This window comes from Saccopteryx leptura, chromosome 2, assembly GCF_036850995.1.
Source record: "Saccopteryx leptura isolate mSacLep1 chromosome 2, mSacLep1_pri_phased_curated, whole genome shotgun sequence".
Taxonomy (NCBI): domain Eukaryota; kingdom Metazoa; phylum Chordata; class Mammalia; order Chiroptera; family Emballonuridae; genus Saccopteryx; species Saccopteryx leptura.
In genome coordinates, this window is record NC_089504.1 from 371,683,822 (window position 1) to 371,711,799 (window position 27,978).

Sequence of the window (27,978 nt, forward strand, 5' to 3'; positions counted from 1 at the left end):
AATGGGGGTGCAAAGGCTCACAAAACCAGCTTTGGTGACGCCAAGGGGAAGAATTTGAATGACTACATCTATGTGTGCAAGCAGGAGGGCTTGCTTTTCCCAGCACTTGCCTTTTCTTTTTCGTACCCAGGTCAATGGCGAGTCAGGAATCTTAGAGCAAAGATCCATGTTATCTCACAACACTCTCCAGCCCTAATAATGCTGCTTATAGGGAACCATGTTCTGACCTTGGCCTTCTCCACAAAAAGAGCATGTTGGGTCAAAGGGCACAAGTAACCTTGCCCAAGTTGGGTCTTTAGGCCTTCCCTAAAGGTCAGGGACTTGAGGGATACCCGTACTTTCTGCACTTTTCTAGAAAAGGGAGGGAGAAGAGCAGACTGCTTCTTTAGAAATAACCTTTCAGGACACTGGTATGAGAAGAATTATCTGGGCACATGGATTTGCTGCTGTGGGCACTGGGGCCTCTAATCTCTTCCTTCTGGAGACCTGAGGGTCTCTATATACTTCCCGGGTCTGGAGTGTGGTAAAAGAATACCCTGGTCACTCTCCCTGCCTTCCTAGAGTTGCCTCCAAAGGCTGTAGAGACAGAACCATGATGAAGACATGGGTCTGGGTTCACGCTCATTGCAATTATTCATTTCTTACCCATCACTTTGGACTGCATATGACCCAGGCTCTTCTCGACCCAGAGCATCTTTTTTTTATTTATTTATTTTTTTAATTTTTTAAACCCTGTGTGTATTTCATGGGAAATTTCACATGCCTGTTTCTGATTCACTTCCAATTAAAGGCTCAAAATGCTGGTTTTGTAAGAACTCTTTGATGATTCAGATTCTTGTTGATTCTTTTATTTTTTTTCTTCCTAAAAGTTCACAGAAGTTTAATAAATGTTCAGACATTTGCATGCTTAATTGTTCAAAATAATTGGAAACAGGAGAGGACTGTTTTACTGGTGTGCACAAAACAAGCCCGTTTGCAATGGAAAAGAGAAAGACAGATGCCCCAGTGAAGGTGAACTCCTCTGGGAAAATAACGGGTGTCCCTAAAGGTGTGTCCATCACCAGAAGGGAGCAATGGCTCTGAGCTCACCTCTCCTGGAAGGGTCAGGAGAGTGTTACATAACACACAGGGTGAGCTGAGTGGTCGGTTTCATCAGAGATGGAACAGGTGGAGTGGAATTTTCCAGAAGCTAATGATGTTTTCAACTCCCTTCTGATTGGAGGGAGAGAGTTGTCTGCAATTACAACAAGTCCCATTCTCCACCTCCTAGTCATTAAAACCTTCCTCGTAGCCAGGCATTAAAACACTCTAATGATGATCCTACCTGGGTTCCATGCTCCCTCGAAAGAGGTCCCAGATTCTATGCTTGTATCAGCCCCTCTAAAGTGCTAGTGTGGGGGTGTGGTTTGGCTAACTGAGTCCTGTTTTTGCCTTAGGCTGGCTGGATGACATTGGGCAAGTTACTCTCCCTTTTTTCACCTCAATTTCTCTGTCCATTCAGAAGGATTAAGACTAGTAGTAATACAATCTTCCTTTTCTCCCAGATTTGGTAAAAATCTGGAGTGATGAGTCGCTTCAAGTTTCTTGAAGAAAGGCGATAATTAAGTACAGCCATTTGACTAACTATTGGGTGGCTCATTACATGGCTATTCTGGTTGTCGATCATAAATCATGCAACATTTCCGTTTCTGAGCCTTGTTTAGACTTTTTACTAAAAAGAGATCCTCCCTCTCTCTTTATTGTCAGGGACCCGTTAGCAATTTTCCTCAGCCAGACTTACAAAATGTAAATTTGTGTTCACACAATGTAAGAATGGTGTGTGCTTTGTGGTGTTTCTTACCTAAGAAAGATGACGCAAAAATGTTATTAAGGCTGGCAGTAAGATGCTAGAGTGTTTTTGAAAAATATTGCGATGGTGGCAGAATGGTTCTATAGCAGCCATGTGCAATTTGAAGTAAAAAAATCTAAGCTGCCTGACCCAGCGGTGGCGCAGTGGATAGAGCGTTAGACTGGAATGCAGAGGACCCAGATTCGAGACCCCGAGGTCACCAGCTTGAGCGCAGGCTCATCTGGTTTGAGCAAAAGCTCACCAGCTTGGACCCAAGGTCGCTGGCTTGAGCAAGGGGTTACTCAGTCTGCTGAAGGCCCACGGTCAAGGCACATATGAGAAAGCAATCAATGAACAACTAAGGTGTTGCAACGAAAAACTGATGATTGATGCTACTCATCCCTATTTGTTCCTATCTGTCTGTCCCTATCTATCCCTCTCTCTGACTCTCTCTCTGTCTCTGTAAAAAAAACAAACAAACTAAGCTTAAACCCATTTATTAGCTGTGTTATCTTGAGTCAGAAATTAACTTCTTTAACCTTTTTGTTTCCTATAAATTTTATTCCTAAAATAAGAGTAGTCATGATAGTAATAATAATACTGTTGTCTCTGGGCCTTCCTAACTAATTATAAGAATTAAAAGGAATATGGATATTAAGGGACTTTGTAATTGTAAAGTACTATATGAATACTAATTATTATCATCTTAGTTCTTATTCTCATCCAGGTCAATGTTTGAACCTAACAGATAATAAATATTGCTTAAATTGAATCCATTGGGTTTTATGATTTCGAAGACTTACTTGCACTTGGTTAAATTCATCAGTTACTTACTCATATCTCTTTGCGTTTATAGACACCATCTCCTACGAATGCACCAGTACAGACCAAACATTACATATTCCTCCTTTCCCTCCCTGGTATCCGGCCATTGTTCTACTCATGAAACTCCCATCCCAATCAATGGGTGTTTTACGTAAAAACCGATGGCAGGATATGAGTGCAGCTTCAGGAATTCCAGGCTTGTTCTACTGATAAAGAGAGTGGTGTCAAAGTGAAAACACCAGAGAAACAATATTCTCCTGTCCAAACTACGCCACTCAGTTTTGTGTGGGGGTTTTTTTTGTTTGTTTGTTTGTTTGGTTTCTTTTGTTTTTTATTTTTATTTATTTTTTTGGTTTGTCTCTGCCTTTGAAGAGTCAAAAGCCACTTAGAATATAAAACACATTATCTTTTACAACATTCCTTGTTAATAAGTTTTTAAATGCCCATTTGGCTAGCCAGATATCCACTGGCTACTCCCTCTCATTCCTCTATGCCACCTCCTTGGTTGCAGGCTCGATGTCTTTGTGGTCATGCATTAAAGGAATACAGGGCCAGGTCTGAATTTAGTTGATTCAGAGATGTCAGTCCTTCTATATGCTCCACTTTACCATCCCCTTAAAAAATAAGAGTTTTCCACCAGGTAGGGACAGTAGAACTGGACTCCCTTGATCAAGAGATGTGAATTTGGGATTTGATGGTTTGTATTAAGTGTCAAAAGTACTAATAAGTTGAACTGACTAATACGAGTGAAAGAACAGAACCAAAGAAGTAATTTGCCTTGAAGATGGCCCTCTGCTAGTATTGAAGTCAAGAATAATAGTAGCTGTTCTGTGTCATGAGACTAGGCAAGTTTAGTCTTTATTCTCAACATGCACCATCAATAATTTAGGAAAGATTGTGTTTCTGTCTTCCATGCTACACCATGCAACCAAATATGATTTGACCAGAAGTGAACTGAGAGAATATTTGCTCGTATTCTTCCCCCACCAAAGTAGCTAAGTAATGAAGAAAGAGAAAAGAAAGTGAAGTTGTTTTTCATTTAGAAGTGTTCATCCAGGCATTTAAGGTTAAAATTAAGAGCATCTCCTTAAATCTTTTTTTGCTGAATATGTTAAATTGTGTGTTTGGGTTTATTTCTAGCCGATGGAATTGAGATTTCAAAGTCTGTGGGTCTGGACCAGGAACTGCTCAAACATTGATCTGCCTTTCTTTTTTTTTTTAATGAATTTTTTAAAATTTTTATTTTATTTTATTTATTCATTTTAGAGAGGAGAAAGGGAGAGAGAGACAGACAGAGAGAGAGAGAGACAGGGGGGAGGAGCTGGAAGCATCAACTCCCATATGTGCCTTGACCAGGCAAGTCCAGGGTTTCGAACCGGCGACCTCAGCATTTCCAGGTCGATGCTTTATCCACTACACCACCACAGGTCAGGCCCGATCTGCCATTCTTTAGGAAGCACAGTCTACATAATATCAATCCACCTGCTTCTATCTCCATAGAAACAAATGACCACCAAGATCCTGATGTTGCTTTGGGGGAGCATTCTCTTTTCTACACTATTTTCTGCACTAGAACCATAGAGTGAAGGTAAAGAGATTAGAGAACATCTCAAATGCATATATTTCAAATTATGAAGGACATGTCATACAATGGAAGTAATGCAGCCTTGCAGGAAACATGTTTGTGTGACAGTGGTGTCTGTCTTTGTGAGGTTGGATTGTGTAAACCTGCTGGACAAACTGTCATCCTACAAATCTTAATGCCAATGTCTTGCCCAAACATTTACACATTTGGGAATAGCTAATATAATACTTTCTAATCTTTTTCAATGGGCTCTAAATTTCTGGTTTTAAATGTGATTTGGGAAGAAGGGGATAGTATTTTTCTGGGCTGTAGCAGATTCCAGCATCTCTCTTTCAAAAGTATTAATGTATTGGAAGCTCCACAAGAGATCTGACTCCTGTATGATCTTTAAATTAAGAGATTTGGGACACTTCCTCAGTCCTTCTCAACTTTCTTAACCTTATCTTAAAGACAAAGAAAAGTGGAATATTTAAAAAATAACTGTCTTTATCAGGACTGTCCAATAATGCTTTCTGCAAAGGTGGAAATGTTTCATTCTGTACTGCCCAATGTGGGAGCCACCAGCCTGGTTATTCAGATGGCTACTGAGTACTGGAAATGTGAATAGGGCAAAGAGGAACTAAATTTTTAATTTAATTTAACTTAAATTAATTTTACTTACTCAAAATTTAAATAGTCATATGTGCCTAGTGGCTACCTGTTGGACAATGCAAGTCTATATAATTCAGGTCATAAAATGGAAGTCTGAATTTAGTCAGAAGGCTGTATTTACATGAATTATTTTTTTTCCTGAGTCAGCAATGTGATGTCCACATGGAGAACTAACACTTCCGTTTACTCTTTGACTAACATTAAGCAAAACAAAATAAAAAGTGAACATCTAGTATGTACTATCAGTGTTGGCCTAGAGCTGGAGCTGAGGTTACCATCTAGTCCAGGGGTCCCCAAACTACAGCCCGCGGGCCGCATGCGGCCCCCTGAGGCCATTTATCCGGCCCCCACCGCACTTCCGGAAGGGACACCTCTTTCATTGGTGGTCAGTGAGAGGAGCATAGTTCCCATTGAAATACTGGTCAGTTTGTTGATTTAAATTTACTTATTCTTTATTTAAAATATTGTATTTGTTCTCATTTTGTTTTTTTACTTTAAAATAAAAAGTATGTGCAGTGTGCATAGGGATTTGTTCATAGTTTTTTTTATAGTCTGGCCCTCCAACGGTCTGAGGGACAGTGAACTGGCCCCCTGTGTAAAAAGTTTGGGGACCCCTGATCTAGTCTCTGCTTCAATTCTACGTGGACCTTTAAGAACATAATGCCCTCTTTCCCCTTCTGTAAAATGGGAGCATTTGGGATTTATGATAAAGATATTCACAAACTATGATTAAATGCATATTGGGCTTGTCAAAAAAAGGTATGGGCTTTTTCTGTATAACTTTTCATGGAAAAATGACCTCGGCCACAGAGAATCCTGTACAATGTAGTGATTTCAGTTTCCTTATTTGTAAAAGTACTGGCAATTTACTAAAATATTTTTAAGGTCATTTCCAACTTTTATGCTTTGTGCTGTGACGAATATACAATTTCCTATTACGTAGGTCTCTGTCTTATTAACAGATGGCTGGCTTTTCTAGTTCCCAGACCCCTATAAGTCATTGTAGGAAGATATTTTCCTTAAGTATAAATGTAAACAAAGCAAGTTAACTTAGCAAATAACTAGTTAGTGTGGTGGTCTTTGAACCCCAGTTTCCCTGTGTGAGTATGCCCAGTGAGTACACTTCTTGGTGGTACACTCAGTTGCAAAGATCCATATGCTTGCTATCTCCACAACATAATGCACTTTTCCTTTCCTTCATGGTCCTCGCCCATAGATAGCAGGAACATATGACATGCTATCCCCTCTGTGGCTTTGGAATTACCAGAGGAATAAACACCCCAGTCGTACTCCAGAGGTCATCTGACATTGATACTAAGACCTCCTTAATGGGCAGGCAGATCTATGGTGGCTTTTGCTGTTCAAGTCTTTAGGGTGATATCACTATAATAGGTCTGTGTCCATCACTTAATCAGAAGCCGCAGCAGAATTAAGGCCAAGTTCTTTGAGGTCTAACTACATTATGGTTTGGGGGAAAGTGAACTTCCATCGTGGTCCTGCTTCTCTCACACTTGCTGTCCACAAAGGATCAAATACTAATCAGCCCGCAGACCCCAGTGAATGCCCCGAGCTTCTTTAACAATTCCTCCTGATTACATCCAGTCCACCCTCAGTTCAATATTGCTGCAACTCATGCCTTTTCAAAAACCTCTCTCTCCAGATTGGAACCTTCCACTTAGAATAAGGTGAAAAAGTGTGAGCAATGCAATTCTCTGACTGTGCTAATTTACTTCCTCCTGTTACACCGTCTTAAGTGTGAAATTTTAATGTTTTTAATGTTTGCTATATGCTCCTTGAGGGCAGCAAACTACCCATTTATCTTTGAAACTACAGCACCAGGCACATATTCATGTATTTTTTGGGCATCTTCCCTGTGTCAGGTGCTAAAACACAGTGGTAAAATGAGACAGGAAAGGCTTCCACTGTGACAGACAGTATAACCAAGGAGAAAACATAGGTATTTAGCTAGTTGTTATAAGTACGAGTTCTATGAAAAGGGAAGTTCAGTGTGCTTCAGGAGAGTGTAATATGGGGACCTAACCTAGTCTCAGAGGTCAAAGGTTTCTCTAGGGAAGTGACTTTTAGCCTGAACCCTGAATGATAAGCAGGAGTAAGCATGAAAAAGATTAGGCCTTTGAAAAGTTTCTGCTGAATGAGTGAATGAATGAAATGTCTGCTGTCCCCCTACATGTCTCCTCTGTAGCACTGCTAAATTAAGTGTCCTCAGCTTAGTCATTCTAACCATAGTCCCTCAGGCATTATCTGTGGGTCCAGCATCATCTGTGGGACATTTTCTTAGCTCCCTCTTCTTCAGTAAAGGCCAGTAAAATATAATAAAGAATATTGTGAGAAGACAATTACCTTTGGAGACTTTATCAGACTAGTGTTTTACTGAATTCATAGGGTTCATATGTATCAGTTAATGTGTTTTTAATATACAGTGTATTTAGAAATTTCAAGGGCAAGAAGATTCTGGAAGGCTTACTTCCATCTTTGAAAATCCCAGCCTGCTAGAAATCAGCTTAGTCTCAGCTTAGTGTAACTCTTCACTTAGAGAGCAAGGCAGCCCCTTGTCAAATCAAGCTCTGGAAGCTGTGTTCACGGGCTTTGATATGAACAGCTCTCTGCCCCTGAACAGGTACCGGGTCTCCCCATGCTTCGGTTTCCTCTGCTGCAGAGCAGGGAGATTCTGCCAATGATAATTTTACCTCGAAGTGATGCTGTAATGAAGATGTCCCTATAAGCATTTTGCAAGATCAAACAACAAAACAAAAACGCCTACTGAATAGGCATGCTATCTGTATCTGGTGTTTGCTAGCATTTCAGAGAAAGCTTTCTGATCTCAGACGTCAGAAAGGGTAAGAACTGGGACTGGCTTTCAAGATCTTTTCTGGAATTTCTGTGCCCTTTATGCCATTATTACTTTAAAACAACTCTGGCAGGAGGTATCAGTATTGCTAATAATAGTAATATTTATTGAGTATTTACCAATGAGCAACACAGTACCTTGAACATTTAATACATTTAACACATCATGCCCACCACAGCCTATGTAACACACCTATTGTTAGACACACTTTGCCAGTGAGAGGAACCGAGGCACAGATAACTCAAATGACTTGCCCAAAGTTATGCAGCTCGCAGGATCTGTCTGATCCCAAGGACTTTACTCACTACATATGTGAAATATTTTGAGCTTTTCAGAATAAGAAGCTCAGGGTTGCTAAGTGACTAAACATATACAATTAATTATTCCTGCCCTGAAATACAAGAGTGTTAACATTAGCAGAAGTTTATTTTTGCAATTCCTTTGGCCTTCTGGAGTTCCCGTATGCCTCCACCCCTTTTTCTAACTATATTGCTCTCCCATTGTTGAAAGGGAAATAAAACCTATTTTCTAGCTTGTTCAAATAGAAAATGAATTGCATCAAAAGTACTGAAGGCCATTGAGAAGAACTAAGAAACCGGGGTGTCAATCACATTTGGTGAGAACAGGCTATGTGGACAGGGAATGTCAGACTACGTTTTACTACCGATATCTTAAACAATTTTTAAGGGTCTTTTTATTACCTCCCCTCTTCCTGCCCCACCTCATTTAGTTAGAAGCTATAGAGGGAAAACAACATTTTTACCTTCTTGAAATGGAAACAATAGGCTTTGGCTGTGCTACTTTTATTTCCCCACTGGGGAATCTGAGAGATGACCCGATTGAATTCCGCTCAGAAAGGTCATGCTTTGAATTCAAGGCAGAGGAAAAAGTGAAGAAAACATTTTGCAGTGATACCCCATGGGTCCTGAGCAGGCTGGGGCCTCCCTCACTGTATTGTGGTCTGCTGATAAGGATAACAGGGATGACAGGCAGAACATTTCCAGGACAAAGGAAACTCCCTGTTTTATTGTTTAGAGGAAGCCACCGTCCACTCAGGAGAGCGCAGGCAGGAGAGGCGGTCAGGCTGGGGGTGCAGTGGGATGGGAGCTGCCCAGCTGCTTGGGAGCCCGGCTGCCCTTGATGTCATCTGGGGAGCACTGGAGTGTTTGGAAGTTAAGGAGGGATCCTTGCCGTTAATGGCATTTGTAGGGGTTTGGAGCCAGACTGTTAGAGATGGAAGGCCCGGCCAGAAGAGGTAAACGCCTGGTTTGTAACAATGTGGCTCATTGAGGAGTCACAGAAAAAGCACCAGGAGATTTAGAGAAGTTGATCTGGTTTTGAGTTTAAATTCTGGACCTCCTTCTTTCCCCACCCCCTCCCAGCCAAAATGTCAGAAAGGGCCTGGTTTCCCTTTATGGAGCACAGAATAAACAGATCCTCAGCAGAGAGAGAGGGGCCCAGCTCCCCAGCCCACGATGCCAGAGCTGGGGGTGGGGGCCATGAGGAGCAGCAGTTATTCTCTGTCTGGTTAGTATTTGGCATTGACTTTCATTTCTCCAACCTCTGTTTTCTAGAAGCCTGCCTGTAAGGGAAGTACAGGAATAAAAATGAAGCTAATCTTGGGGGTTTTCTTGCCAGACTTCAAAGGAGGTGGACTTTTGATTTTTGATAGTTTGGGGAGACATTGGTCAAATTAAAACTGCTTTGGGGAGTGGAAGCCATAGACTGAGATCTTAGCTGTTTGCCCGTCCTGATGAAACCAGAGCTCTCACTCGCAGCCGGGAGCACCCTGCGCCCGGGCACGGTGGGGTCAGCTGTGGTTAGCCTGGCCGCAGGGCTCTGCATTCCTCTGGGCTTTGCTTGGTTTGAGTGGGTGTGACCACGCATTCACTCTGGAGAAAACTGAGACAAAGAGTCTAAATTGGGTAGGATCTCGAATCTAATGACTTGTTTACAGATCCTGTACTTTTTCCAGTGCAGGGAGGAGGAAGAGGAAAGGGCAAGCTCGTCACTGTGGGCATGGCACGTTGTTGTTTTTCATTCTAAGGAGGTAGGATGTTTCAGAAAGCAGCAGGGTATCTGCCTGGCAGCCAGTGGGCACAGCAGCACGCTGGGTAATTTTCCAAGGTGGGAGGAAGCAGTGATGGCCTTGTCCTCTGCCCACTGGCCTGGCTTCCGGGGACAGGCTGCTCTGGGGAGAATGCCCGACCCTGCCACATGAAAGGCCCCATTCCTCCCCCTGCGACTGGGAATGACAAGGAGATTACACTCTTCACTCTGCTCCAAGTGCACCCTAAGCCAGCGTCTCCAGCCGAGAATGTGCACCTGTGTTGTGGCCAAGGGAACAGTACAGGGCCTGTATAGGGAGAGGGGAAATGCCCAGAAGCCCTACTTTAATAGTGAAGCAGACTCATTAAGCTTGTTCTATAAGGAGGAATTTATTAATGATTGTTAAGTGTAAGAAATTTCTTCCCCTTCCAAAAAAAAAAAAGAGTGCTGCAAATGTGAGGACTGTTGTCCCGGACCGGACTCTGGCAGTTCTAGACCTTAGAGGTTCTGCTTCCAAGACAGCTGAGGCTTTACCCTAAAGGACAGTGTTGGACTACGAGAAAGGGGGAAGGCGAATCCATGTGTGCACTGGGCACTTTATATATGTCCCCTTTAGTTCCCACACCAACCCACAAGGTATGTATTGAAATTGTTATTTTGTGATGAGAAGCCTGAGGTCCAGAGAAGTTGAATAACTCACTCAAGGCCGCACAGCTAAATATGCCAAGGTTGCATCCCCTTTGCACCCAGTATGCACAGCTTTACAAGGTGAAACAGGGGCCCAAGTGTGTCTGAGCTCCTCCAACTGAAAGGGTGTAGTCCCAGATCAAGTCCATTTCCCCTCCTGGACTGTTTCAGTTGGGTGTGGCTGATTCAAAATGTGCTTTAAGAGAATGTACTCTGGTTCATGAGTAGAGAAGCCTCAACCACAATGCAATGCAGGTTATTGTTATCCAGAAGTCCCCCAAATGTTCCCATAGGGATATCCAAGGGGGTGCTGGGCATGGTGGGAATGGAGAAGAGGTGCTCTTGGGAGCCATCAAACCCTTCTAGGAGTGAAACCTTATAGATAATGGCATCCCTAGAAAACTCCATGGTTGGAATAGAAAAGGACGCCAATAAGAGATAGTATCAGCTTATACTAACTACCCCAAGTAATCAGAACATGTATAATAGGTCACATGCCCCTCCCTCTTTGGTCACTAAAAACTCTATGATGTCTATTAACTCATTTGAATGCTGAGAGGCAGGCAGGGCAGCTGTTAGTAGCTGAAAAGAAGAGGCGCCCTGATGTGGTGGGCATAGGTGTGAGTTCTGCTCCCAGCTCCTGCTGTCATCGAGATGTGTGACCCTGAGCAAACCACTTCTCCTCGCCTCTGTTTCTTCATCTACAAGGTGAATGACTTGTTCTTCAAAATTTCTCACACTGTGGGAGTTGGGATACAGAAATGATTCTCCTCAACCTTCTGAGGCTCCCCCGGAGCTAGCAATCCAAGGTGTGCTGCTGAGCCCACCACCTTGCCTTCCTCCGCTAGTCTGGCTGGAGTGGAGTGACAGGGAGGCCAGGTCAGTGCAAATGACCGGATGGCAAGATTCCCTCCCACTTGTTTCCTGCACCTGAAGACAAGCACGGAGGCCATTATTTGGATGACTTATTGCTCAGAGCTTTTGTTTGTTTGATTTTTAGCTGTACAGAAAGAAACTTGCATATCTTTCAAACGTCAGTTGTTCTTCCCTACTGCCTGTCCCATCTCACCACCTTGCAACTGGCCAATCACTAGATGATCTTAGTTAATAGCAACAGATTTTATTATTTATCCTCACCCTACACTGGAGGTGTAGAGTTGGTGAAAGGGGAGAAGCTGCAGAACAGCTGAGATGGGACTCAGTGGAAAATACAGACGTGCAGATGTGGATCCAAATTGGGCTGAAAAATCTCATGAGATCAGGCTTTCTTGGACTTCCTGCTTCTAGCCTAAGCAGTATGTTCAACATAAATGAACTTTCGGTATTTTGAAACTTCCGTTTCTGATCTCAGAACCTGGAAGTAAAGAGTTGTTGTGAACATTTCCACTACTTTGGTCATGGTTATTCTGGAGGCCACGTTGGAGCCCGTGATTATGAAGCTTTAGGACTCACTACAGCTTCAGCAGCCTGCAGTATCAGAGGGAAAGAGAGCTCTGGTAAGGGGTCCGGGCTTTAGAGACAGGCAGGACTGCGTTCAGATTCTAGCTCTGCCACTTCCGGCCTTGTGACTAACCTCCTAGACACTCAGTTTCTTCATCAGTTAGATGAAGAAAATATATCATTTCATAATGTTGTGAGGACAAAATGGTGTGTGTGTATGCGCATGCTCGGCCTCTCCCCTCTTTTCTCAGATGAATGTAGGAGATGTGCATTTATGTACATATGTATGGGGTTGTGTGTGTCTACATATGCTCACACATACATACATGTCTCTGTACATATATAAAAATATGTGCATTTTTGTGTGTAGATAATTAATTTATTTATTCCTTGAATAAGTTCCCCTGGCAGCCACTTTCTGACAAATGTAGCATTTGGTGGTTCCTGAAATCTCCTTAATGAACTGTCAAGTGGTGCTTTACACAAAGGCAGTGAGGGCTCTGAATGCAGAAAGGATGAGCTTTGTGGGATGGGAGAGATCTCAGGCGGTCTCTAGTGATGAGTAAGCTGGACACTGGGCTTTGCACGGGGCTGGGGGAGCTGCTACGTTCATCACATCTGCTTTTGTCTCCAGGGCCTCTCTTGCTTTCCTGAAACAAGCTCGAATAATGCCAGGCAGGCAAGGGCTGCAGGAGCAAGGTGCTGTTGGGGCACTGCAGGGCCACGGGCTGAAATGAGCAGGGCTGTGTGGAGTGAGAGAGGGGGGAGACCCAGGCACGGGAAGACCAGGTCCACAGCCACCCTCTGCCAAGCGACTCGACTCCTTGGCAAGCCTGCATTGCATGCTGCTACTTCTTTCTCTTTCTGTTGTTTAGCTTAACATTTTCTTTACTCGTTAAATGCATTGTTTATTTTTAAGTGTGTGTTAAAAAATGATTCCCAAAGTAATACCTCATCTTTGTATAAAATTTGGAAAATACAGAAAAATCACAAAAGAATAACATGAAAGTACCCATGCATAGTCTCTCAACCTAGAAATTAACTTATTTGTATTTGGATGTATTGCCTTCCAGATTTTTTAATGCAAACATATGGATCTATATATGTCTTACTTTCATATAATCAGAATCATGTTATTGGTAACCTTTTGTTCTCTTAATATTAAAATGTGAATATTCTTGTGTATTATTAAATATTATTCTATGTCACTACTTTTAACAGGTATACAGTAAACTATTAAATAAGTGTTAAGTGCTGGGCTTTTGAATAGTATATGTCATCTTGTTTTCCCCAACTTCTCTCCTAAGATGACATTTTGTCATAGGGTTACACATCTCATTTGCATTTGAATAAAACAGTCTCTATAGACTTGGAAATATGGCCCACATGTAATGCTGGAAAGGGGATCTTAAAGAAGTCACAGAGTCTCCCTCAAGTCATTAACCGGTGGCACTGGGGAAGGGAGCGGGCCTTAGCTCGCCTCCTGGGCTAGCCCAGATGGAAGCCCAGCTGCAACTGATCACAGGTGAACCCAGGACCTGATCTAATAGCACAAAGGCACTCACAACTGTGAATGTCCTGCTACCACGGAGCCTCTTTTTTGCATAGCCTGTTTGGCTTACACATACCTGGAAAGCAACTACTAATAACGGGAGAGTTGCCTATTTTCTTCTGTTGTCAGGCTCCCCAGTTACTGGTCAGGGACTTCTGCATCTGGTGCAGCTGTCTGCCACTCCTCTGCCCCTCACAGCACAGGGTCAGCCAAGCTCTTGTCAGAAACAGGCCAGGCCCTCTCTGCCTTCTCTGTGTGTGGTGGAGGTTGGGAAGGTAGCTTTCTGAGGGCTCTTTGTCTGGGGAGGGAGTAGACTGTTTTTCAGCAGGAGCCCCTCTGGCCACCCCCTTCCCCCAGCCCTGCCCCTCCACCCAGCCTAACATTTTTTTCTCCTCCAGCCCCCATTAACCTGAGCTTTCTCAGCTAACCTTGAGAAGTTGGAATCTCTTGGTGCTTGGGTAAAATCTGTCCTTCCCAACTGGGTGCTGACATATCTGTGAGTGAGAATTCTCTGTGAGCCTCTTAGGACCACCAACTATGTCAGTGCTCCCCTGCATGATGCCTACAGAGCTGGGACAGGTAAACTCTCTGTTCTTGCCTTGACTCGCATGGCGCCACTGATTCCTTCATTTATTCCACAAATATGTACTTAGTGCTTCCTATTCCAGGCACTGTGCTGATGGTAGTGATGGGGTGGGGGGTAAAACAGACAGGAAATCTGCTCTTATGAAAGATACAAAGAAGAAAAAAGGGAGCAACTAGATTTGAAGAGTCTATGGTGGAGATATGAGGAGGGGAAGTGCCTGCCAAGTTATAAAACCCCTTGATACTCTATTCCACTACATTTGACATTGGGATCCTGTCCTTAGCCTGTACTGGCCTCTCTTGAGCATGGTGAAAGCTCACAGCTCTTCCAGCCACTGAGCTGCAGGGAGATCATCTCTTTGTGCAAGATTGGCTATGGGCAGGAGAGCATGCTCGGCTCAAGTACATAGCCCCACAGACCCTTGTGGTCAGGGAGTCACTAAATGAACTTAAACCATTGGGGGCTGGGATCTGTTTACTCTTGGCACACTGGGATTTCCTGTTTCTAAGAAAATGGGCTTAGATGCTCAGCTGCATTAACCAAACAACGTGTTGACGCAAATGAATCTGAAACTTGCCAGCTCCAGATTCTCTAGAAGGTCAGGTTTGGGAATGAAGGGATTTGGGTGACTTTCCAAACTCTGAACTGCAAGCCAGATGACTCAGACCAGGTATTTATGGGGGGAACTTCATTCCTATCCTGCCAGCCTAAAGCCCCACTAAGTAGCTTTAGAGTCAGACGCCATGGTCATTCCGGAGCAAGGAGAGAGTGGAGGAACCTTTCTCTCTGTCCACAGTTGGCCCTAAATGTAGGTATCCGAGGGAGGGGTGGTGAGAGGCTCTGAAAGATTCATTGCACCAAGGTCTCCATCACCAGTTTCCCATCTTCCCAAAATGATCATTATTATCTCATTCCTTTGAGCCCCCAGGAAGCTCATGTCAAAATACAGAAGTTACTCATTGACATGACTTGAGTGACTGCATTTACTGTGTGAGCTTAGCTTAGCAAACCTGAGACATTTTGGCGGGGCATCGGTGAGGGGAAAGAGAGAAGGCAGAGGAGACAGCTATTAGTGATGGTCTCAGAGGGGCTGGGCCCAGAGCAAAAAGGGAGGGCACCACAGCAGGGCTGCAGGAGGACAATGTTCCCACAGGGGCAGAACAGGCAGGAGACCTCAGTTTGATGACTATAGGCACCAAAACACCCCACTGGCCAAATTACTTAGAGTTGGCCTCACATTGGGCATTTATGCTAATATCTGTGGCCCCAAGAAACAAGCCAACTGCAGGGATTTACCTGTTCAGGCTTCAGGAAAAGCAGCTCTCTCTGCTGGGAAGAATTCTACAATTTCTGTCAACATTTGAACCAAGAGACTAAGTAGTAATACTTCCACATTAAAATGCAATGTGTGAGTCAAAAACATGCAAATTATGGCGACTTCTTTCAAAACAAGAGCTAGAGTCACTGAGATGCTGCTAATTAATATTGCTGGATGAGGAGCTAGTCAGAGGAGGTAAAGTTTTCTTGGGAAAGCCCACAGTCTGGGGTGTGAGGCCATGTGCAGAAAAGCAATGCAGGAGCCACCACTGCAATTACTTATTCTGTATTCCAACCATGCATCAAGTACCATAAACAGGTGGTTTGGGAGATGAAAGTGTCTTCAAAGAATCAGGAGAAAAAATATTTAGGACAACTGCATACGAATCCAGAACAAGAGTAGAGCAGTTACAAAGAGCAGGGTGGGGGAGATCAGGCAGTGTATGAAGAATAAGCCTCCAAAATTCAGAACAAATAAAAATCCCTGTGGGTTTGGACTGGTGTGGAAAAGCTTCCTGGAGGAAGTGCATTGTGACCCAGAAAGGCTTCCTGGAGGAGGTATGCTGTAACCCAGGAAAGCTCATCTTCATGATGTCTATATCTTTGTGTAGTAAAGAGCTTGAATCAATGTGTGTACGGACATTGGAGGCCCCAGAGGACAGGGAGCGGCAATGGCTCTGGGTAACTCTGTGAGAGTTGTGCACAAGGAGGTATTCATTTTAGAAGTGGGAATAGAACAAGCGCATTCCTGGAGCCATAAACGTGAGCTCCAGGAGATGGCCACGTGTAGGTAAGTCACAGAAAGTGGGAAGACAAGAACAGGAAGACCCTGCTTGAGATTCTCAAGAATGGATGAATGGAACCCATTTCTCCTTTCATTAATTTAATCATCAAACACTTATGGGGCACCTATAGTTCTGGGAAGCATGCAACATTGAGGGTACAGTCATACGTGAGAATGGTCCTTGTCCCTGTTTAATTCAAAGTACCCTGAAGAAAATAGGCATAAAAGAATAGCGAGTGCTTCCCACTAATATGCACAAAGTGTCACAAAAGAACAGCTAACTCTGCTGGAAAGGGCTTCACAGAGTACAGGTACCAAAGGAGTAGACTTTCAAATGACTTGGAATTCACCTGGCAGGCCTTCCAGGGAGTGGGCCCAGTATGGCGGGAGCGTGGTTGCAGAGAGGAGTGTGCCGTTACTGAGAGTGCCACAGTGTAGGCTACAGGGAATCTGTGTTTTATGCTGTAGATGACAAGAAAATCAGTACATGGTTTTATAAGAGACTGTGACAACCAGTACCATATTTCCCCATGTATAAGACGTACCCTTTTCTGAAAAATTTGGGGTCTAAAAACTGGGTGCACCTAATACAGTGGTTGTGGCATTTCAAATGCCATAGACGGAACTGAAGATGAGGCAATATGTGAAGACAGTGATTCGTCATCAGACACAGATGAGGAGAAGCTAATGGATGGGAGTTTTGACAGTGATGAGGGGTTGTATGAATTTTATGACGAATAAAACGAGTTCAATAACTTTATGTAATACATTTTTTTTTTCAAATTTCGGGCCCCAAAATTAAGGTGGGTCTTATACACGGGGAAATATGGTACTTCATTCAATTCCATTACATGAACATCTGTAGAGCAGCTACTGCATGCAGAGCACTCATTGTGTAGGTGGCTTCACAGCTCAAGCAAAGACTTCAGGGAACTGCCAAGAAATTTGGGGAGTCAGGAGAGAAAGGGTGAGGAGAAATATGACCACAAATGACTTTGCTAGAAGATTGGAGTGTGTCCACTGTTCCAAGAGAGACTCAAACAAAGGTCTGTGGGGGCAGAGATGCCCATATCTGTCTCTGCCTCCAGGTTACCGCAGGCCTGATTTGGAGTCCCAACCATTTCTCATTTCCTTTCCTTGGTGTTGTCACCACAATCCTCCCTCCTTCCACCGGTAAAAGTGATTTTATCATATTAGGCCCACAGAGAACTCTAGGGTTGCAGTTGGAGCGCCATCATACAGGTGACATGCTAGAGCTACCCGGAGTGAGCTTGACAGCTGGCGTTCTGATGGACCTTCACGCTCTGCCAGAACTCTAGGCTGTGGCTCTAGGTGTTCTCTTGGTTTAGACAAAAGCTATAATTAGCTGCCACAAATGCCAGTGAATGTGGGAGGGGGAGGGGATACCTGAATGTGCAAAGTTTTTTTTCTGAATTTGTTTATTTCTGGTTCCCTTTCTTGTCTCCAGTCTGTGTTCCACTGAATACCTATGTGTGCATCTGCAAAGTGACCCATGAGATCGGCCTGAGCATAATGCTCCGAAACTTACCAGGGTCTATATCTGTGTCTTTGTCCTCCTGTCTGCTTTCTTGTCCCCAGCATGAACATGTCAGTATGTCCACACACGTGCACACCTTCAAGCAGTACATGGGAAGGTGGCAGGGCCCCTTCAGATCATAACTGAAAGTTCAGACCCCTCACGAGCCACTTGTGACCACAGGCAGCCAGGGGCCTCTGGGTGACAGAGCACAAACGCCCACAGACCCCTCGACGCGTGCAGGAGCCTTTCACTAACTGACGCCCCAGCCAGGACCAGACTGCCCACCATCCTTGTGAATGTAATACATGAATGTACAGAAAGACATCTTGTCCTCCCTTTATTCTCTCTCCTTTTCTTTCTCTCTTGCTCTCTTTCTGACTGAGTTGCCTCAGGGTTGGTGGTTTCAAAACTAGCAGCTGCAAACTTAAGAAGGAAGAAAAACCAAACCACAAAAACCCGTCTTGTGAAAACCGTGTGTGCCACTCTAAAAGTGGCAAGCCGTGAGGGAGGGAAACCTGTAACATGTGAGGAGGACAGAGCAGGGAGCCGAGGGTCACAGCTGGTCTTTCCAGGAGAGAGGAACAGGGCACGAGGGAGTGGAGACAAGCAGGAGAGAGTCTGGAAGGAGGGAGGAGTCCTGCCTGGCCGGGATGCTCATAGGAATGGCTCTCTCATCAGCTGAGCTGTTTGAAACAATCTGGCTTCCCAAGTGCAGATAGACCAGCTGTTATTCTCACAATATTGATATCTTCTTCCAGAAGACCGAGGTCCAGCCTCCACTCTAAGTCCAGTGGGAAGCTTGCGAAGCTGCAACTGCAACCCAGCTCCGCCCTCCTGGCCAACACCCACTCACACTCACCCAGGCGCTCCCAGCTTTGATAGGGTCACTGATTGAACAGAAAGGCACCTCCCCAACCTGGCCCCAGATGCCTACTCCATTGCTAGTTTCAACCTACAAATCCCTCTGAGGGAATGGGGTGTAGAAAGGACGTGGAGAGGAATCCTGAGACCTCTTAGAGAGAATCTAAGTCCTTGTCAAGCCCAGGACTGGAAAAAGAAGTCCTCAGCAGTTTCATAAACTGTTAAAGCTGCAAAGGAGAGTTTCGTGAGTGACATTAACTGGCCTGGGCAATTCCTCTTGACCTCCTGCCCGAGCTCCACACTAACATCACCTTCGGCTAGAACAAATAGGGTACTTGAGTCATTTGGCCAGACGGTTGGGAGAGTGCCCTTGCACCCTGCCGTGGATAGGGAGCACAGGCCATTCAGAAACCCAGAGACAAGGGAAGCCAACCCCAGAGGGCCCCGTTGGCAACACTGACTGCCGGGCACTGTGGGAAGAGTACAAAGAGAGAACAAGGTCTAACTTCATGAAGAAGACCCATATGAACTCCAGTTATGAAGACAAGGCAAAAGAAATCTAGTGAAAATTTGAATATGAGTATTTGAGGTGAAGCGATCAAAACTGGGTGGGGTTAATGGAGAAAGCTTCAAGGAGGAAGTTCTGAGTAGAGGTTGAAGGAGGGGAGGGACAACGGCTGGGGCCCAGGGGAAGAGGAAGTGTGTTCTGGGGGGGAGGGTAACTGACTGCATGGTGGCCCAGAGAACTGCGCCACTCTCGAAGTTCCTACCGAAAGTTAATGTCACTTGTGTATATTTTCAAGAAGAAAATGTTATATTATTTAATAAAAATGGCATGTTGTGTAGGGGAAAGAACATAGACTTTGGAAGGAGCACACATGGGAATCAGACAGATATGAGTTCAAATCTTAGCTCCTCCATTGATAAGCCAGGTAACCTCTCAAGCCTTACCTCGCTGAAGTACAAAATGAAGAAATCATTTCATAAGGCAATGGTAAGAGTGATTAGATGAGATAAAGTGCTTAATGTCATACCTGGCACATAGCAGCTTCTAAATGAACAGTGATCAGTATTACATATTCTATAGCTTTTAGAGTAGAAAAGCAGCCACAGAAAACTGTTCTAATCCCCAAGAGAGTATAAGACTTTAGGATGTCTAAATGCTAATCTCAGCAGGTCAGGCCCTGTTTCAGCCTTTCAATGTAGTGAAGTCAGCCAGGAACTGGGTAAATCCAAGTGCTAGGTCTACAGGAGAAGCTATAAGCAGAGCTGTTGCACCTTCAGCTTTACAAGCTGGCTTTCTGCAGCCTGAGGCCTCAGCCATGGATTGAAGTCTTATTTGATTGAAAACCGGTATATCCAACCACACGTGCTGACAAATGTTTTACAACCAGCGCTCCCCATTTGTGTAACATTCGCCTACTACCATGGTAAAAATATAACCACTGTGGCCGACTTCATGCGACCAATGGGCTGTCGGGAGCATGGCACTAGGAAGAGATGCATGCAGTCAGCTCTTGCGCACCTAGGTAAGCCGGTCCCAGCAACGCACAGCATCCAAAGCCCCCATCAAGGCTGGCCACGGCCATCTCAGGGCAGGACGGGCACCGGGCACAGCCCTCCATGCCCAGCCTCGCTTGTTTGTTAAGTAGAGGGATCGGGAGCTGTAGGGGAAGGAAGAGCAGCATTCCTGCTCTCTGCTGCGTCCTACGCTGGGCAGAAGTACTGTTCCCTCCTAGGATCCACTTCCCTTCAGGGCAGTTCCATACTGACTGGCAAGTTCATTTTCCTTACAAGCTGAAACAAACAAACAAAAAAATGGAGTGTTATTCTACTGGCCCTTGAACAGACTAGCTCTGCTTTAAGGGAAATCAGAAGGTGCAGCCCCAGGCCCACCACACTTGCTCCAGGGAGCTCAAGTTACCCTCCACCCCAAGTGGAGGGGCAGCGGTTTGGCCACGGACACAGGAGCCAGGAGCGAGGTGGTGCAGTCCCGGTTTCCCTGTCAGTGGCAACAGAGCCTGGTTTCATCCTTAATGAATGATCTCTCTGGGAGGGGCCGAAAAATCTTAGGAATGGTCTGCATGCCCCTTGCTGCCCAGGCGAGGACACTGAGATCAAGCCCCTCAGCTGTCCCCAGATCTGGAACCGGACCTCCCTTCTTGCCTGATTCCGGGTGGCACCCCTGTAGGCTGACACTCCTCTTCTTCTCCCATCATTTCTTCTACAACTCCCATGGCCCCTGTGAGTGTGAGCTGCTCAGGCCAGCTCCATGTCCTCTGTTTCCTGTGTCTTCCACGGGCAGCTCGCACAGCCACGGCCGGCCTGCAGGACACCTGACCAACATATCTGTCCCCATTTTGCAGTACAGGGAGTGATGTGAGGCGTGGTGGGGAAATGGGCAGAATCAGGGCAGGCCCCCTCCTCCCGGCAGAAGCTGTGCTGGGATCCCTCCCTCCGTCACAGAGGGCCGCGCCAGCTTTACCTCCCAGGTACCCCTGCATGCCCACCTCGGGCTGAGGGATGTGAGTAACATGGACACACGCACTCAGCCCCTAGCTGGCGTGTGGGGTGAGGGAAACACAAGGCATCCACAGCTCTTCACCAACCTCTACTCCAGCCACCAGAGAACACGCCTTTCTGCCTGGCCTTCAAGGAGTTGAGACCCACACGGGGCCTCATGGTGATGACAGGGCTGCCAGGGCCTGTCTTGGTTCGTGAAGAGCGGGCTGGGCTCCTGCGTGGATCCCAAAGACGGGACAGCAATTTGCATTTCATCTTCGAGGAGCGTCTTCTACTAGGCACCAGTGCTTGTGACAGAAGTGTGGGGGGGTGGATGAGGACACTGAGGACACCAGCAGGGTTCTGCCAGAAACTTTGTTATGCTCAGTATTTAAAAAAAAAAAAAATGGGAGGGGGGGAGGGATTAATAGAGTAACGGGAAGTGAGCTTATTATATTTATTAACAATGAGACCATGTTAGCATTTCAGGTGTCCTGATTTATCACGCAGGTGGGAGGGAAGAGCCGCTGGCACCTCGTGCTCGGGGCTCCGAGTTTGGGAGCAGGATTTCCTCTGCAAGCTGTCGAAGATCAGATAAAAGTCTTAATCTCAGGCGCACACAGCCACAGCCTTTGGCCTCTGCCACTGTGTGCTCAACTTTCAGTAACAAAGCTGAACAATGGTTTGGGACTTAGTAAAACGAAAGAGCTCAGGAAGAAAAAAAAAATAGGACCAGGCTTGAGGTCTATAGGGCTTTCCTGGGAAAAGCAGGTCCACTAAGCAGGCTCCTGTGGTTCAGGACAACTAGGTTCCCTTTCACTCTGGTTGGCCTGTTAGTATCACGTAGACAGTATACTAAATAAACACACATACTTCCCACCTTTTTTAAAAGGTCAGAAAGGAGAAACATTCACTTTTCTTCTTGAGTTGGGTTCTCCTGGGTCAGCCTGGAAGGACACGTCCCAGGCCTTGGCTGGTGGGCCTGTGAGGTTGGGAAAACTTGCACACTGTTCTCCAGAGTGTTTGCACTTAAAAGATGCCTACTTTTTCCAAATGCATTTGTAACTTTAACATCTTTTCAAAATAGGAGGAACTGTGACTTTTAAGTGACACATTTATTAAGTGATACTCTTTTGGAGAGTACTCTAAGGAACTGTACTGAACCAACACCTGACCTCTAAGCAGTTCTTATCTCAGAATACAGACTTCATCCATGTTGAGTGAGCCAGCCAACTAAGTAGCACAAAGACGTAGAGGACATAAAAATATTGAAAATCTTGAAATTGGCGTCGACACCCTGTAGGATTCTTTTTGCTCTAGTCCCGCCTTGATTTCATATTCTCGCTGCCTCCACCCTGACTGCCCTGTTACGTGTCAGGTACTGTGGGCACTGAGCCCAGCACCTTACTTATATTCTCTCAGCTAATCCTCACAGCCTCAGTATCCCCATTTTGCAGATGGAAATGGGAATCTCAAAAAAGTTCCCTCGCTTGCTCAAGGTCAGCTAGCGCGTACCTTAGACCAAAGCACCTTATATCTGCCTCTGTGGGCCCAGGGACCCAATAGCCCCAGGGTTCCGAATATATATGCACTTGGAGTTTGTTCAGCAGAGAGAGAAGTGTGGGAAAGGCCGATCAGGACTGCTAAAGCCACGGGCAGACACACAGGATGCCTTATAGTCTCTAGTGTTGATAAAGAAATGAGCACCTCCAGAGCAGGGAAGAGGGCGCGGCTCTGAGGGGGACACTTTTCCTCTCACCAGCTCCCATCTGAGAACAAGTGGGCAGTGGGGCGGCCAGGCAAGCCTTGACACTCGGGACTTTTCTGTTGGCTCTGCCGCTGGTACAATTTGGGGAGCTAGACTGAGGGTGTATGATGGACACACCATGAAAGAATGTGCTTTTTTCTTCGCCTGGAGAATGTATTGTGGGGAAGCAAAGCCTAGGTAATGGGTTTCAGGGAAAACTCAATCTGTGGACTGAGACATTTTCCCACGTGGGTTGTATTTAGAGGTTCCTGGAAATCCTGTGTGTTTCCACTGCTGCTTCCCATCTTTTCTGAGCCTTGACGAAATTGATCTGGAAATCTTTGGAAAAGAAAGTACACTGGTCTGGTCACCTTGCAAATGAAGCCACCAAAAGGCATCCTGCCTCTTTTCCTTCCCTGGTGCAGAAATGACTTTTACAAGCACTCCTGGAGGCCCCCAGACAAAGCAGGGGCCAGGTCCTCTCCCCGTGAAAGGTTCATAATAATCTGTGCAAAACAGCACCTTTGGATAAACACAATGTGGCTATATATACACCCCTGGCCGTTTCCTGTCGCTCTTGCAGCTTGTGTAGGCTTGAAGGTAGGGTGAGGCCGTGACCAGAAGCCACATGGTGACATGTACATTAGCAGTGCCCTTTGCTTCCTGTGCTGCTGACAGCCTGGGCTGGAAGAGACAGCACTGCTGTGGCAGCTGCCCAGGGGAAGGCAGCCCCCCGGACCTGACTGTGGGGGTGGACAAGGTGTGTGTCATTTTCTCTGGGTACAGGTTGCCTGGCTGCAGAGAGATACTGGTGGGAAAAACATGGTCACTAGCATGCATGTCTAACGGTCTGCTTGTGTAACTTCTGCACCACAAAGCAGGAGGTCAAGTAAGAAAGGGTGCTTAACACACTGAGCAGTCCCTTTTCTGTTAAAGAAACAGTGTCAAAATCTTTTTTTGAGAAGTCATATTAAAAATCATTTGACAGAACCCAAGGTTCACAGCCACATGCTGGAAACCCATTATACTATAGTAGAAATGCTAGCCATGATTTCCATTTTAGAATCACCTCTCATTTGGGATCTCAAAATGCTTACACATCTTACAGTGTCATTTTGGAGTGGCAAACAGGACTCTCACTAAACAGTGAAATTTAAGCACAAAACAAGCAGAGACCTGTCCCAAACTTGTAGCAGCAAGTCAGGAGAAGAAACCAGAATAAAATCCATATTTTATGCCTGCGGGGCCAGTGATTACCGCACGGCCCCTGTACACTCCGCTCTTTCTTCTCACGCAGGAGATCTGGGTGGAACCTTGCATTTTTAAAAGCTTTCCAGGAAATTCTGATGTGCAGAAAGAACCACTGTGAGTCTAAATCACTTTGACTCACAATTTCTGTATGGATGGCTGGATTAAAACTCTGTAATTCACTTGGCAACAAATATTTACTAGGTGTTTACTGTCTACCAGGCATTGTGCTAAGTCCTGGGCGCACAAGTGAACAAACCAGAGACCCTGACTTGTTCAGTGCAGTGGGAGAGATCACACTTTTGCACAAGTGACCATATCACTATAAACACGATGTGTGCAACAAAGAACAAGTATTAAGCACTTGAGAGAGACTTTAAGGCCAGAGGGACTGTAGATTGGAGGACTCAAGGACAGCCCCTCTCAAAATATAATATGTAGACACAAATGATGAAGATGGGAGGAAAGAATATGTAATGCTTCTTTCAACACAAAATCAAAGCCAGTTAGGACTCTAAGAAGCAATTAGTTACCGCCCCTCAAAGTAATTTCTCCTTCAGTCTTCAGTGCATTTGTCTTTGCCCAGGGAACCACGCCCCCTTCTCACATTATTTGGGTGGCTTATGGCAGGAAAAGAGAAGAAAAGTGAGACCTAGGGAGATAGGGTCCCCCAATGACTTGTGATAAAGTTTCTATTAGGGTATTTCACTGTTTCCAAAATATGTCCGAGAATGTTCAAGGGTGCCTTATACAAATTAGTGTGGGCAACGTGGGTTATAAACATATGTGCCTTTCTGCCTCAGGTCTTATGAGGGCTTTGCATATATGAACATGTATCATGACTCTCCAACGGAAGGAGAGGTGCAGTGTCTGCAGCCCTTTCCAAAACAGATGTGATGGGGGAACAGTTTTTTCTCTAAGCACCAAACACAGGTTCTGGGACTTGCACCTGCCTAAGACTCACTTGGGGTGTGTAAAGAGTGCTAAGAAGCTTTATTTTTAACCAACCACTTAAGTGATTTTCATGCATGTGAAGGAACTACACTCTGAGAAAAACCATTAGGATTCATTTTCTAAGGGGCGTTTCTGCAGCTCTGCCCATTTGTAGGGCAAGAGTTCCTGGTTTCCCCTCATTTGTTTTCACCTGGTTTCTGCTGGATGAACACAGCTAAGTCATTGGGCCAGGATAGTTTTTTTTTTAATAATAATAAGTAATAGTAATAATAATGAGCAGAGTGACTCACATACAGCAAATCTGACCTTGGTTTAGAAGAGAGCTACAGAGACCTCATTTGTTATGTGGACCCAGTTGGCAGCAAAAATGTGTGGTATAAGGAGCTATGCAAATACTGGAACTAGCAGAATTTTTTTCTGATGTGCCCATCTGTCTTTGTCTAATGAGCCACGTCTCCTTGGCTGCCTCCCTTCCCTTCAAATGGAACAAAGGTACCCAGGAAGACACATCTTGATGCATTCATATGCAAAGAAGTTAGTGTCTTTTATTTTCTCTACCTCTCACTCACCATCGCCTATCAGAATGAAAAAGGCTGGAGAAACTAGCTCTTGTCAGTGAGGCCTGGGCTCCCACAGTCTCCTCCTATCTGAGCTGCAATCAGCATAGTGGGGAGGAGGACAGAGCACATGAGAGTGAGGGGTTTGCTGCTAAGAGGAAAGAGTTCAGATCACTGTTACCTTCGCCACGGCGGCCTCCCAGAGCTCCAAGTGCTCAGTAGCCACAAACAGAAAACACCTTTGCAGTCACACATCAAAAAAATTCTTAATACCTTTGGCCAGATATCTGACTTGGCTGCAAGGAGACAGGACGTGGGAAGGAAAAGATACAGAAAGGAAAATGTGAGAAAAAAAACAGTGCTCTTCTGCACATGACAGAGCCTTGCCCTGTCCTTCTCAGAACATTCAACAGGAACATTTAGAGAAGGCTGGACTGGGCCCGTGCGCAGGCCAAGATTTCATGGGCTTTGTGTTTAAACATTGAGGATGATTGTGATTCAAACCAGGGCGAGAAGAATGAATGTGTTACATTTCTTCAAAGATAACTGCAAGTTGAGTGTGTTTGTCCTTCTGACTCACGCGGTTTGCATCTTGTCTGTTCTGCTTGGTTTGCACTAATGCTCTGGCTGGTGGTCATTTGCTCTCGGTGGCCAGTTTCATTTCCTGGTTTTGAGAACATGGCAGTGAGGCCTGTTGCTCAGGCAAGCTGTGTCACTGAAGGAAGTGTGCCGTTTTAAAATGCCAAAGCCAGCAGCCTCATGTCCAATGCATGCCATCAATCACCAAGTGTGGCCGGACTCTACAGAGCCCACTACAGGCCAAAATGGTAACAAAAAGATAAAAATCTCGCCGTAACGCTGCCTACAATCTAACCAAGGAGGCCAGATCAAAAGGGAGCAAAGCATGGCATCAGTATGACAGATAAATGCACTCACTGCCACGGCGTTTCTGGGCAAAGAACGCCTCAGAGAATGGATGGCCCCGTGCAAAGGGCTGGGTGTCTGCAGTCCAGGGGACTGGGCTCACGTCCTTCTACTTACCAGCCTTGTGACCAGACATGAGGTCGTAGCCTTTTAGAACCTTCTTTTCTTCATCAGCAAGGCGAGGGAGGGGAATCATGTAACCTACTTCTCCAGTTTAGTAGAGTCATTACCTAAGCTTAAGCTATAAGTAAGGCTTCTATTAAGATAATGTCTTAGACTATAAAATTGTCTAAAAATTTAAGTTATTCTTGCTAAAATAACAGTATGGAGGAAAATAAGTCTAGAAAATGCATTTTCTACCATTTTGATTAAAAAGAGAGAGCTGTAGGGACTGAGCTAGGTGTAGGAATAAAACCAGCCAAGGGCTTTGTTTTGGCCCCTTGCAAAATGCTAAATTCCTCTATAATATTTTTAAGGTATTCATGGTTATCATTTGTATGGAAAGATTTAAGATGAAGTGATTATTTCTAAGATTTGGAGAAATCCAAAACTTAACGTGCTTCCTAGCCTGCCATTTGGTTTTAATTCAGGGAGCTGGCCTCCAACTGAGGAGACTTTGTGACTGTGTAGTTGGTGTAATTCCTTGAGAGATCAGTTTGATAATCAAGAAATACCATAGTGATTTTCAGTATTATTAGGTCTTAGGTAAGATAGGCAAATAAAAGGTAACAAACACCTGTGTGATTGTGCTTTCCACTGGTAGCTAATGAATCAGGGGTCTGAATTGGAATTTGGCTGTATTTGGGAAATAAATTGTGAAACACTTATGAATTTCATAGCCTTTCTGAGCCATCCCACCCTTCTAGGCCAGGTTCTCTTGGAAATTCATATGATTTTCATAAACAAAAATAGTATTAAGAGCAAGATATTTTTTAAAATTTACCTGCAAGGGTCTTATGTACTGCTCTGAGAAATTGTTTAATCCAACTTTACAGAGAGAATCTTGGAAGGAAAAGGACAATTGAAGGGAGCAGCTGAAATTGGGGTGTGGTTGATTCTGAAGCTTCCTAATGCTCAAACCTCCATCTGGTATCCAGAGGCCAAATCTCAGTTCACTGGGCTTCACCCGTGAGGGTATCTATCTGGGTTACCGTGAGACCTTCCTCTTAGGCCTTCACCCAAACCCACTAAACAGGAAATGCAAGCTACTTGAGCTGAACAGACAACCTCCCCGGGTCCCCAGCCCCCACCCCACCCACCATAAGTCCCTTATCCTTTACTTTCCATCCTGGTGAGCTGTGCCCATCCATCTAATATATGCAGGGCAACCCATTAGAAATTACTGGGAAAATGAAGACCTGGTAATAATTTTTACAGACAGGAAACTTCCAGTGGGAGGGGTAATATGAATTAATGAGGTATGGCTTTTGATGTTGACATTAGCGCTTGGGCTTCTGAAATCCTTAAGATAG

At 44.9% G+C, this 27,978-nt stretch overlaps 1 protein-coding gene across 2 annotated transcripts in view; it reads left to right on the forward strand.

The window, feature by feature from the left end:
- FLI1 (Fli-1 proto-oncogene, ETS transcription factor) overlaps nucleotides 1-27,978 on the forward strand; it is a 120,505-nt gene that overhangs the window by 13,535 nt on the left and 78,992 nt on the right. Inside the window, exon 1 of one of the 2 annotated variants that reach the window (XM_066365216.1) lies at nucleotides 11,842-11,990. The exons of the other annotated variant lie outside the window; for it this stretch is intronic. The gene's annotated coding sequence lies outside the window, so the exon portion shown is untranslated. Of the gene's footprint in view, nucleotides 1-11,841; nucleotides 11,991-27,978 lie in introns of those variants that run through there. 2 annotated transcript variants of the gene reach the window in all.